This window comes from Dioscorea cayenensis, unplaced genomic scaffold, assembly GCF_009730915.1.
Source record: "Dioscorea cayenensis subsp. rotundata cultivar TDr96_F1 unplaced genomic scaffold, TDr96_F1_v2_PseudoChromosome.rev07_lg8_w22 25.fasta BLBR01002206.1, whole genome shotgun sequence".
Lineage (NCBI taxonomy): Eukaryota > Viridiplantae > Streptophyta > Magnoliopsida > Dioscoreales > Dioscoreaceae > Dioscorea > Dioscorea cayenensis.
The window spans coordinates 21,825-34,164 of NW_024088597.1; the positions used below are offsets into that span (position 1 = coordinate 21,825).

The 12,340-nt window shown below is 41.5% G+C and overlaps 1 non-coding gene across 1 annotated transcript; it reads right to left on the minus strand.

Annotated features, from left to right (window-relative positions):
* Positions 1–8,403: 8,403 nt before the first annotated feature.
* On the minus strand, positions 8,404–8,510 carry LOC120257583. The gene has a single exon (XR_005535731.1). It is a non-coding gene; the product is annotated as a small nucleolar RNA R71 (small nucleolar RNA).
* Positions 8,511–12,340: the final 3,830 nt, after the last annotated feature.

A 12,340-nucleotide genomic window follows, 5' to 3' on the forward strand; every position in this document is an offset into this window, starting at 1 on the left:
TTTTCATTACTTCTCAATAGTTTTAGAGGTGGTTATAACTGCCTTTATAGCTAATAATTTCTTACATGTTCATACTTTTAAAGGCGGTTATAACCACCTCTAAATTTGTTCATTAATTGAATTGAATTTTAATTTATTTTCCTACTAATAATAAATAAATTTGTTTGACCTATAAATCAAAAAAATAAATATTTCAATACATTCAAAATGTAAAAACTAATAAATAAATTTGTATAACCTGTAAATTAAATTTCATTGACTTTTATTGACAAATAATGAGCTCAAGTGCAATGTATTTTGATTAATAACAAAATGTAAAGACTTTTACACTATTTGTCTATTTTTATTACAAAATATTTTTTGTCTTAATTACAAAAAGTAAAAAAGCTTCATGTATGCTCTTAATCTTCAACCCTCTAGATCTTCAACCATGAATCCTCTAAAATCTACAAAACATATAAAAAAGTCCAATCTTATTCATCCAAAAGTCTAAACAATGTAACAATACAAAACTCACTAATCCACAATCAAGACATAAGCATCTCAAAAGATCAAACAACCATAAGCATCTCAAAAGATCAAACAACCATGAAATAAAGTTTTCTTTTCCCTTAACTAAAAAGAAAATGGGAACACCACATTGTAATCTCACCACAATTTAATAAAAATATGTAAAAGAATACCATTACATTATTTTCTTGGTAGGGCAAGATCAAACTTTGATGATCGAAAAAGATTAATTAGGCATCAAATATATGAACTTTGCAGCAAAAGAACCATCTTTTGCTCAACACTAATTTAATTATACAAAGCTCAAATTACCAGATCTTTTCCTCACTATTCTTGTGATACATTTACATATGAAGTACTGAATAAAGGATAATGCTTGCGATGTACTTACAATTTGGAAGATGCAGACCACTAGTAAATTGATGTTTCTCTTAATTTTGTTTTTAATTATAACATTGTTGATCTAACAGCAACATAATTGGTGTACTTATATCTATACAAAGTCATTATATATAACAAACAACCAGAAAAGGAATGCAATGCATCTAAAATCAGTTAGCATTGTTTATTGTACCTCTAACAACTAAAACATTATATTAAAAGAGAAAACATAAGGATCTTATTCCTCGCTGTTAAGGATCTACTATTACTCTTTCGCCACTTACTATATATCCCAACATCTTAAGAAAGAGAATTTACTCGACTAGATGCAAGAAAATACATAAGATATGGCTATAAAAATTAAAGAATTAAGTTAGAGATTACAAGGACAACAATAAAGTGCAAAGGCCTATGGATGTGGATCCCCTTGAGGGGTCATCATGATACAAGGATAAAGAACAAAAGATGCAATGGTGATTTGGACCAAGAGATCTCTAGATTAGATCAACCCAATTTCTCGGTGATTAATACCTAATCCCATACAAATGTTGATCGGAATCTCTTACTAACCAACACCCCTACAATTGCATTAAAAACATGGAAATCCCAAGACAAGGGTGCACTCAACTTAAATTTACCCATGAAGATCAGAGGGCTACCGACATCCAATCTCTCGGTATGTAGGCATAAGAAACCCCTTTTAATTCATTCACGATCTAATACACATGAGTATCTCACATCGACGTGTATAACTCAAGAAAGAACTATGGATATCCCCATAAGTAGTTCTAAGCATGAAGCGCAATGAATTAAGTCACAAATCAATCCAAGCATTATAATCAAGCATCAGTCATCCAAAATACATGATGAACCCCCCAAGCTTCACCGACATTCGGTGGCCTTGGGGGGCCTAGTGTGCCAGCAAAACACAATAAGAGTTCATAGATGATACTTCCTAAGCAAAATGATGAATAAGGAGGTGGAGATTGGGCCGAATAACGCTTCCCCCGTCTAGGTTGCCGAATAACGCTTCCCCTAGCCGAAGGCCGCTTCTCGATCCTAAGAATCCTTCCTTCTTTAGTGGTGGATCTCTGACACACCCCTTGCGTGTGTGTACCTCAAGTGCATGGGTCGTCGAAGTAATAAAATACCCGGTGAGTGGGTAGTTGAATCCGCATGGAATAGATGTTTGGAAACAAGAAATATTGCTATTTAGCTAAAGTGAAAACCAATTTATGATGTTGCATCAATATATCAATGCAAATAAAAGTAAAGAGAAAAGAAAAAGCAAAAGGAATAAAGAGAGGCAATCGATGGTAAAATGGGGTTCTCCGATAATGCTCACCCTAGGACTATTGTTTCAAGTGCTAAACTAATGTTATATCTCCTAATTCAAGTTTAATGAGTCATGGAGATCCAAAGACACACGGTCCCAAACCTAAGGTCAACCGTGACTAATACTTTACACTATGCCCCGGTGGAAAGGGATACTCTCGATGCCTCACACTGTGTAGGACTGATTGAAGCTCTAGGGATTCCAAGTCATAAACCTTATTCCCCAATATAGATCTAACCCTTTGGTCCAGGCGAAAGACCCCTACTCACAATTAAGCCCTAATACTAAGGATTACTACAATACTTCACTGTGTTGCTTGCGCAACTAAGCCCCAGTGGAGTTTGCCTCTTAGCACTTCACTCTATTGTAACCGCAAAGAACCCTTGGAACATGGAGGTAGGATAAATCACGTCAGAAGGGAAAGCGGACATTCCACTACATCTCGACTCACTCTCTCAACTCTCTTCAATCTTTCTAAGTTTGACCCTAATGAAATTGTGACCTCTTCAAAGGATTACCTAGATAGATTCTTGACCCTAGTGTCACTCTAAGGGAAAATTGAATCAACAAGCACACAAGAGTGAAAATCAATTAAAACTTCAGTTAAAGGAAATATAATCATCCTAGGGTTTACAAGTCCAAGCACCCGCTAGGGGTTTAGCTCTCCACGGAGCATTACAAAATCAACAATGAAACCAAAAATAAGTACAAGTAGTCCATAGAGATAAATCCCTTGTCATCTATGTCGATGGTTAACACACCCCTTGGGTGTGTATGTCGTAAGTGCACGGGTTGTCGAAGTAATAAAGTACCTCGGTGATTGAATAGTCATATCCACAGGGAATAGTGCTCAAAAACACAAGTATTTTTATTTAACTATAGTAAAAATGATTGAAGGAATGTGTAAAAAATATCAATACAAATAAAAATAAAGAAAAGAAAAAAGAAACGCAATAGAAATAAGGAGAGACAATCGATAGAAAGATGGGGAACGCAGACATTGCTCACTCTAGGACTATTGTTTCAAGTGCAAGACTAATCATTATATCTCCTAACTGATGTTTAGTGAGTCATGAAAATCCAAAGACACAGAGTACCAAACCTAAGGTCAATCGTGACTAATCCTTTACACTATGCCCCGATGGAAAGGGATACTCTCGATGCCTCACATTGTGTAGGACTGATTGAAGCTCTAGGGATTCCAAGTCATAAACCTTATTCCCCAATATAGATCTAACCCTTTGGTCCAGGCGAAAGACCCCTACTCACAATTAAGCCCTAATACTAAGGATTACTACAATACTTCACTGTGTTGCTTGCGCAACTAAGCCCCAGTGGAGTTTGCCTCTTAGCACTTCACTCTATTGTAACCGCAAAGAACCGTTGGAACATGGAGGTAGGATAAATCATGTCAGAAGGGAAAGCGGACATTCTACTACCTCTTGACTCACTCTCTCAACCCTCTTCAATCTTTCTAAGTTTGACCCTAATGAAGTTGTGACCTCTTCAAAGGATTACCTAGATAGATTCTCGACCTTAGTGTCACTCTAAGGAAAAATTGAATCAACAAGCACACAAGAGTGAAAGTCAATTAAAACTTCAGTTAAAGGAAACATAATCATCCTAGGGTTTACAAGTCCAAGCACCTGCTTGGGGTTTAGCTCTCCATCGAGCAATACAAAATCAACAATGAAATCAAAAATAAGTACAAGCAATCCATAGAGATAACCCTCTTGTCATCTATGGCGATGGTTGACACACCTCTTGTGTGTGTGTGACACAAGTGCACGAATTGTCGATGTAATAAAGTACCCCGGTGAGTAGGTAGTCGTATCCACAGAAAATAGTGCTCGAAAACACAAGTATTGCTATTTAGCTATAGTGAAAATGATTGAAGGAATGTGTAAACAATTTCAATACAAATGAAAATAAAAAAAAGAAGAAAGAGACATAATAGAAATCAGGAGAGGCAATCGATATAAAAATGGGGAACCCGGACATTGCTCACCCTAGGACTATTGTTTCAAGTGCAAGACTAATCATTATGTCTCCTAACTGATGTTTAACGAGTCATGGAAATCCAAATACACAGAGTACCAAACCTTAGGTCAATCGTGACTAACCCTATACTATGTCCCAGTGGAAAAGAATACTCTCGATGCCTCACACTGTGAAAGGTTGTTTAAAGCTCTAGGGACCCCAAGTGATAAACCCTATTCCTTAATATAGATCTAACCCTTTGGTCCAAGTGAAAGACCCCTAGTCACAATTAAGCCCAGCACTAAAGATTACTTCAACACTTTACTCTATTGCTCGCGCAACTAAGCCCCAATGGAGTTCTTTTCTTAGCACTTCACTTTATCATAACCATGAAGAACTCTTCGAATGTGAAGGTAGGATGAATCACATCGAAAAGGAAAGAGGAAGTTCCGCTGCCTCTCGACTCACCCTCTCAACCCTCTCCAACCTTGCTTTATCTAACCCTAATGAAGTGTCACTCATTCACAAGGATTACCAAGATAGATTCTCGACCCTAGTGTTACTCTAAGGGAAAATCAATTCAACAAGCATTGAAGGTTGAAACTCAATTAAAACATCAATTAAAGAAACATAATAAGAGTCAATGAAACAAAATCATCCTAGGGTTTACAAGTCCAAACACCCACTAGGGGTTTAGCTCTCCATGGAGCAATACACAATCAACAATGAAATTGGAAGTATATGCATGCAATCCATAGATAAAACCCCCTTGTCAACCTAGGGTACACCTCGCCAAATCAATGCTAATGAAAGCTCCCACAATAGCTCTCTTCCAAACGAACACGATGTTAAAGGCGTAGAACCTCTCCAAAAACCTAACCAAAGCCTCTCCAAACCCTTGCCACGAGCGCCTCCAAAGGTGGGCAAAAAGATGGGAAAAAGATCCTTCAGAAGGTCTCAAATCACGGCATTTATAGGGGCTGGAATCGAGCATCAACATGGTCATGTAGATTTCAAGAACTTGTTTCATGCGAGCGGTGAACATTAACTACTACAGTAATTTTTACAGTGATTTGCTACATTAAACTGCTACAGTATTTCCCCAAATGCTCCCGAATCCACTCTTTTCATCAAGGCCACAAGAATGAGCACCCAACCATGCGGTAGACCGCGTCGCGTCTTCAATGAAATCACATTGACGAAGATCTTGCTAGTATTGCACAAGTCGAAACATATGAGTGTGACTGCTTTTGTGCCCCTCCACTTTGTATATTCGCTTGAGCATAATAGAGGTTAGCACACACCCACATGACTTTGAGAACAAATTGTGTCTTCATGTTTGTTCAATCCAAGAACTTCCTCAACAAATGCATCCACAATCTACTTTTGGTTCTTTTCTTCCATAATTGTCTCCACAACCCTAAATGCAAAAAATAACACATATGCACATGAATAAGCAATAAAATCTGAGAAAAATAATGCTCAACGTAAGAAAAAGAATACTTTATATTACATATACATAAGCACTTATCAATGGTTTTGAGGAGCCACCTCGTCTTCTCCAAGGACTCCTTTGTCAAACATACAGTACATTTTGCCGAATCAATGCTGACAAAAGCCCCCCAATAGCTCTCCTAAAAAGGAACTCGATGTCGAATGCCATATGATAAGTGCTTGTGCGATATGAATGAGAAGCGTTTATTCCTTATGTTGAGCATTACTTTTCTCAGGTTTTTACATTAATATGTGTGTTTTTTATGTTACTTTTACGCAGGTAGGGCTGTGAGGCCGAGTATGAAGGAAATAAGCCAATGTGGATCATAATGCACTTATTTTGGAGGAGATCTTGCTAAAGTTCAAACGCGAAGACATAGGACAGGTGTAAGATGCTAGATTGTGTGCCAACCTCCTCGCATTCAAGTGAGCACATCCATTTGGAGGGGCACAAAGGCAGTCACACTCGAGCATTGCGACCTATACATATAAGAACAAGAGCTCCACCAACATGTATATCATTGAAGAAACAAGTGATTCAATATGTGAACGTGTGCCGTTTGGGTTACCCCGATGAAAGTATGGAATTGGGAAGTTATTCAGGCCGAAGGCTGTAGCAATACTGTAGCAATTGTTTAGCAGCACTGTTAACAGCCGGCCGAGAAATTAGAGAAACAGATAATCCACACGGGCGTGTGGAAATTATCCACGCCCGTGTGGAAATTCCGAACGGGCGCGTGTAGCGTCCACACTCGTGGAGTTGCCCGATTCCAACCCTATTTAAAGCCGATTCAGCCCTGATTTTGGTATTCTTTTCTCCATCTTTTCCCCAACTTGAGAGAGGGCTTCGGCTAGGGTTTTGAGGGGTATTGGCCAAGGTTTTGGAGAGGTTCTATGGCTCCAACATCATCATTCCTGAGGAAGAAGGTTGGTTGGGGAGCTTCCGTCGAGGCGTATCCTATACCGGACGAGGGAATCTATGGATGACGAGTAGAGGACTCTCCGCAAGACCATCGACACGACCATCGAGGGGTTTTCTTTATGGATTCATTGCTTTTACATTCAATTTCTTTGATTGTACTTAGCTCCATGGAGAGCTAAACCCCTAGTGGGTACTTGGGTGATTGTGAACCCTCGGATGTATTCGTTTCTTTAAACGTCTTTATTATGCTTTCAATAAATTGATGTTTATTGTGAGTTCCAACCTTGAATTCTTGATTGTATGAACATTTCCCCTAGAGTAACACTAGGGTTGAGAGTTCTTGTTGGTAACCTTGTGAGTGAGTGACACACCACGAGCGTTAGACAAAGTTAGGTTGGAGAGGGTTGAGGGGTGAGTCAAGAGGTACAAGAGCGTCCCCTTTCCCCTCCGACATGATAGATTCTACCTCCGTTCCTTGAGTTCTTTGCGGCCATAATAAAGTGAATGGTCTAAGGGATGAACCTCCGCTTAGGCCTAGTTGCGCGTGCAATGGAGTGAAGCGTTTAGGGGATCTTAGTATCTAGGGCTTAATTGTGGCTAGGGACGTTCCGCCTGGACCAAAGGGTTAGGTCTATAATTAGGAAGCGATTTATCACTTGGAATCCCTAGAGCTCATTGCAACTTTATTCGAGTGCGAGGTTGAGCGGTTATTTAATCTCTCCTCCGGGACATGAATAGAGTTAGGCATAGTTGACCTTAGATTTGGGACTATGTATGTAAGGATTTCCACGACTCACCATTGCATTGATTAGGAAGCATAATAGAGAGTTCTTGCACTTGAAATGATTTTCCTAGGTGAAGCATCATCCGAGTACCCTATCTTTATCGATTGCCTTTCCTCCTCCTTACTTTTGCTTTCTTACTTGTTGCTTTTAATTGTTGAGAATTGAATCATTATCACACTTATCATTGTTGATACTTTACATAGCTAAGAATAGAATTAAGTGTCTTTACTCCCTACAGCCTGTGGATTCAACCCCGCTCACCCGGGATTATTACTTCGACAAACCCGTGCACTTGCAGGATATACGCAAGGGGATCTTGTCAAGTTTTTGGCGCCGTTGCCGGGGAGCTAGGCGTTTAGAGATACTTTGCACTTTGTTTTCTTAGTTATTTCACCACACATTCTAATTCATATCTTCTTATTCTATCATCGTTTTGATTTTCTTTTTCTTTATTTTTGGTGCAGCTCCAGGTTATGACCCAAGGGAATCCATCAATATTGATTGAAGGAAACCCTAAGCTTGAACGTACACTTAGAAGAAAAGGGAAAGAACCTGTGCAAAAACAGCATAATCTAGCTAATTTGGAAGTAGAAGGATCTGAAAACATGGCAGAACAAAATGAACAACAACAAACATTATCCGATTATGCCAGACCTTCAGTGTTGGGGACACAATCGAGTATTGTGCGTCCCCCAATTACAGCTCAAAACTTTGAGCTAAAGCCGGCATTCATCCATATGCTGCAGCAGTCCGCATAATTCAACGGTTTGGCCGATGAGGATCCAAACAGTCACATAGAGAGCATCCTCGAGGTGTGCGACATGCTGAAGATAAATGGTGTGACGGATGATGCCATCAAGTTGAGAGCCTTCCCATTTTCCTTAAAGGGGAAAGCAAAGCAGTGGCTACACTCATTACCTAGAACATCAATCACTACATGGGAGGAGATGGTAGAAGCTTTTCTAGCTCGTTATTTCCCTCCTGGAAAATTAGCAAAGCTTAGGAATGAGATCTCATCCTTTGTGCAGTTGGAATTGGAGTCTCTATTTGAGACATGGGAAAGGTTCAAGGAACTCCTGTGCAAGTGTCCGCAACACGGATTCCCGAAGTGGATGATTGTTCAAACCTTTTACAATGGTTTGAACCCGAGTACAAGGCAACTCTTGGATGCAGTGGCAGGAGGTACCTTAGGCAGCAAGACCCCCGATAAGGCTCGTCAATTGATTGAGGAAATGGGGTTAAATAGCTACCAGTGGAACGCTAGGGAGAAGAAAAAGGTGGCTGGTCTCCATGAAATTGATGCGGTAACTTCATTGGCGGCCCAAGTGGAGAGTTTGAGTAAGAAGCTAGATCTTATAGCTTCGAATAGAGTTGCGGCCATGCCCAATTGCACCGGTTGTGGTGGAGGACATGCTCCCTCCGATTGTCCAATCGTCATTGGTGATGTTTCTTCAATTGAGAACGTTGACTTTGTAGGTAATGGAATGAGACCTCAAGGGAATCCATACAGCAACACCTACAATTCAGGTTGGAAGAATCATCCCAACTTTTCATGGAGTAATCAAGGACCACAGAAGACCATGGGGCCATTGGGTTTCCAACAACAACAACAAGCCCCTCAAGTGGAAAATAGAATTTCAGGCTTGGAAACCCGAATGACAGATTTGGAGAAGCACTTGGCTAGATTTGTTCAATCGGCAAATACAAGGTTTGAATCAGTTGAGGCTACACTTCGCAATCACACTGCCTTCTTGCACAATCTTGAAAATCAAGTGGGGCAAATTGCGAAGTCTCTCTCCAAAAGGCTACATGGAAGTTTACCAAGCAACACGGAAACCAACCCTAAAGAACATGTGAAGGCGATCACTTTGAGTAGTGGTCGTGAGGTTGAAGGGAGGCTTCCGAGTGAGAAGCCGAAAGAACATGCACCCGAGGTTGTAGAGGTTGAGGAGGGAGCAAACAAAGAGAAAGAGGTGGCAACCCCACCTTTAAGGCCAAGAATCCCTTATCCCTCTAGATTGAAGAATGACCAATGGGATGAACAGTATAAGAAGTTCCTGAGTTTGTTCAAGCAACTCCACATCAACATTCCTTTTGTTGAGGCATTGGCTCAAATGCCTAAGTATGCGAAGTTCCTGAAAGACCTATTGACCAACAAGAGGAAATTGGAGGAGAGTGCTTTAGTGGTGATTGATGCTTCATGCTCAGCGGTGTTGCAAAAGAACATGCCGAACAAGAAGAAAGACGCGGGAAGCTTCATCATTCCGTGTAACATCGGCAACTTAGGTGAGGAAATGGCATTGGCAGATTCAGGGGCGAGCATCAACGTCATGCCATATACTTTCTTCCAAAAGCTAGGCTTGGGTGAGCCTAGGCCTACTCGGATGACTTTACAATTGGCGGACCGAACGGTGCGACATCTGAGAGGTATCATTGAAGACGTGCTTGTCAAGGTGGACAAGTACATTTTTTCGGTTGACTTTGTAGTGCTAGATGTCGATGAGGATGCAGATGTACCTTTGATACTTGGGAGACCGTTCTTGCGGACTTCCAAAGCATTGATTGACATGGACGGCGGGGAGCTCACTTTGAGAGTTAGAGATGACAAGCTCACATACCGCCTTGCTGAAGCCATGCGGCATTCTCTCGATTTTGATGATACTCTATACTTTCTAGGCACTACTGATGAAATTGTTGATGAATATATGCAGGAAATGTTCAACCCAGATCCGTATAAAGGATTATTCGACCAAGAGGAGAGCAATGAAGAAGTAATGATGCTTGGTTTGACTAAAGAAGTAACATTTACCCCAGGGATATTGAAGAAGGTGCTCCGGAAAATGAAGAGGGCTCGGAGACGCCACTGAAAATGCTCCAAGATTGTTGGAGATGTACATGAGCCAAGGAAGTTGGACGAACCATTGCTAGGTGGCCCGAAGCCCGAGAGTACACCCTCTATCTACAAGAGACTTTGCTCATCATGCTTCCAAGCCATGGGTAAGAGGGCAACCTTCATTCATGAACCGCCGTGAGGTAAGAAAGATACGTCAAGCTTAGTGACGTTAAACAAGCGCTTCTTGGGAGGCAACCCAAGTGTTTCCTGTTTTCGTACATTTTCGTTTAGTTTGTTACATGAATAAACTGTTAAGTGTTGTTGTTTTTAATGTTTAGATGTTTGTGCTGCAATTTTATTGTGGGTTTTTCAAATTCATCGTGTGTTTTATGAAGAATTGGCGAAGTTTGGTCATTTGAGTTCTATTTCATGTTTTTATCTGGTAAATTTTGCATACTAAGGCAGGCTCTGAGTGTGTAAACATGTTTATAATATTTCTGCAGAGCCTGCATGTTTTTTCTAAGTCATCCAGAGAAAACACACGGGCGTGTGGAATTTCCGCACGCCCGTGGATGTGTACTGTGAGCTCATCCAAAGAGGGCACAGGGACGTGCGGCTTCCCCTGTGGATGACCATGCGACTGGCGCACGCCCGTGGGCAATTTCCGCACGGGCGTGTGAATTCCTGCAGAGTTGGGCAGATTTTCCCGAGAACACACAGGGGCGTGGACTCGCCCCTGTGGGTGACCTTGTGAACCACACACGGGCGTGGGTAATTTACGCACGCCCGTACGAAACTCTGCAGGTTGCTCCCTCCATCCCGAGAAAACACAGGGGTGTGCGGCTGGCCCTGTGAGTTGGGCATGTGAATGTCCACGCCCGTGGGGATTTTCCGCACGGGCGTGGGTAAGACTTGATATTTTTTCTCGGTTGTCCAGGGAAGCTACAGGGATGTGCATCTACCCCTGTGGGTCGGGCGCATGGGCGTGGGTAATTTCCGTACGCCCGTATGAGAGCAGTTAGAGTCAAAGGAGCATTTTCCCGAGAAAGCACAGGGACGTGTGTACGCCCCTGTGGCACTCTCAAAGTGAGGCGCACGGGCGTGGGTAATTTCCACACGCCCGTGGGGATATACAGAATTCCAAGAGACACGTTTTTCTCCTTACAAACCTTGTGATCCGTCTCATTCTTCATCTCCATTCGCCGGAAAACGGTTCCCGATCATATTTCTAACCCTTCATCGCTGTTTGGAAGAATTTTCTTCGCGAATCTTACCGAATTTCAGAAGTTTTCATATTCATTTCTTCAATAACCTTTTTATCCTCTTTTTTCTTCGCCCATTATGGTTTTTCACGGATTGAATACTTTTAAATGCGAATTCTCATGCATGATGGATGTGTAGTAAGCATTTAGAAGTGGTTTTAAATTGAATTGTTCAGATTTGTGGTGCACTCGTGTGGGAGTTTCACGCTCTGCAGAGCCACACGGGCGTGGGTAATTTCCACAGGCCCATGTGGAATTCTGCAGTATATTGCTTCTGAGATTTTTGATTGTTTTCTTCTTTTGCACTATAGATATGGCACCTCGCGCGAAGAAGAACGAAGTTATGCGCCTCAGGCTCACCTCACCCGAGCCGATACATGTGGAATTCTCGAACCCCGAGCATCAGGCTCACTTCGAGAGACTTTCAGCAGATGGGTTTGGTCAGACTTGCTTCGCGGATGTACAAGTGCTTCGACATATTCAGCAGGGTGACGAGGTAATTATTGAGATTGATGAGATGCTGCCAGTGGGAAGCTGGAGAAGGCTGCTGACGATTAGTGAGCCAGCTTACCGCACACTTGTGCTAGAGGTTTTAGCATCCTTTGAGTTTCAATTGCTGCATGGGATAGTTGACACTACAGAGGCGATACAGTTTCGGGCATTCGGACATCCATTCTCTATGAGTGTCACTGAGTTTTCGATTAGGACGGACCTGTACGATGTCGCTTATACAGGTACCGTGGAGTATGGCCGACTACCAGTAGATTTTCCAGTGTTAGTCACTGTATATCATGCATACAGGATTTTGTGTGGGCGTGGGAAGTACGAACCGGGATT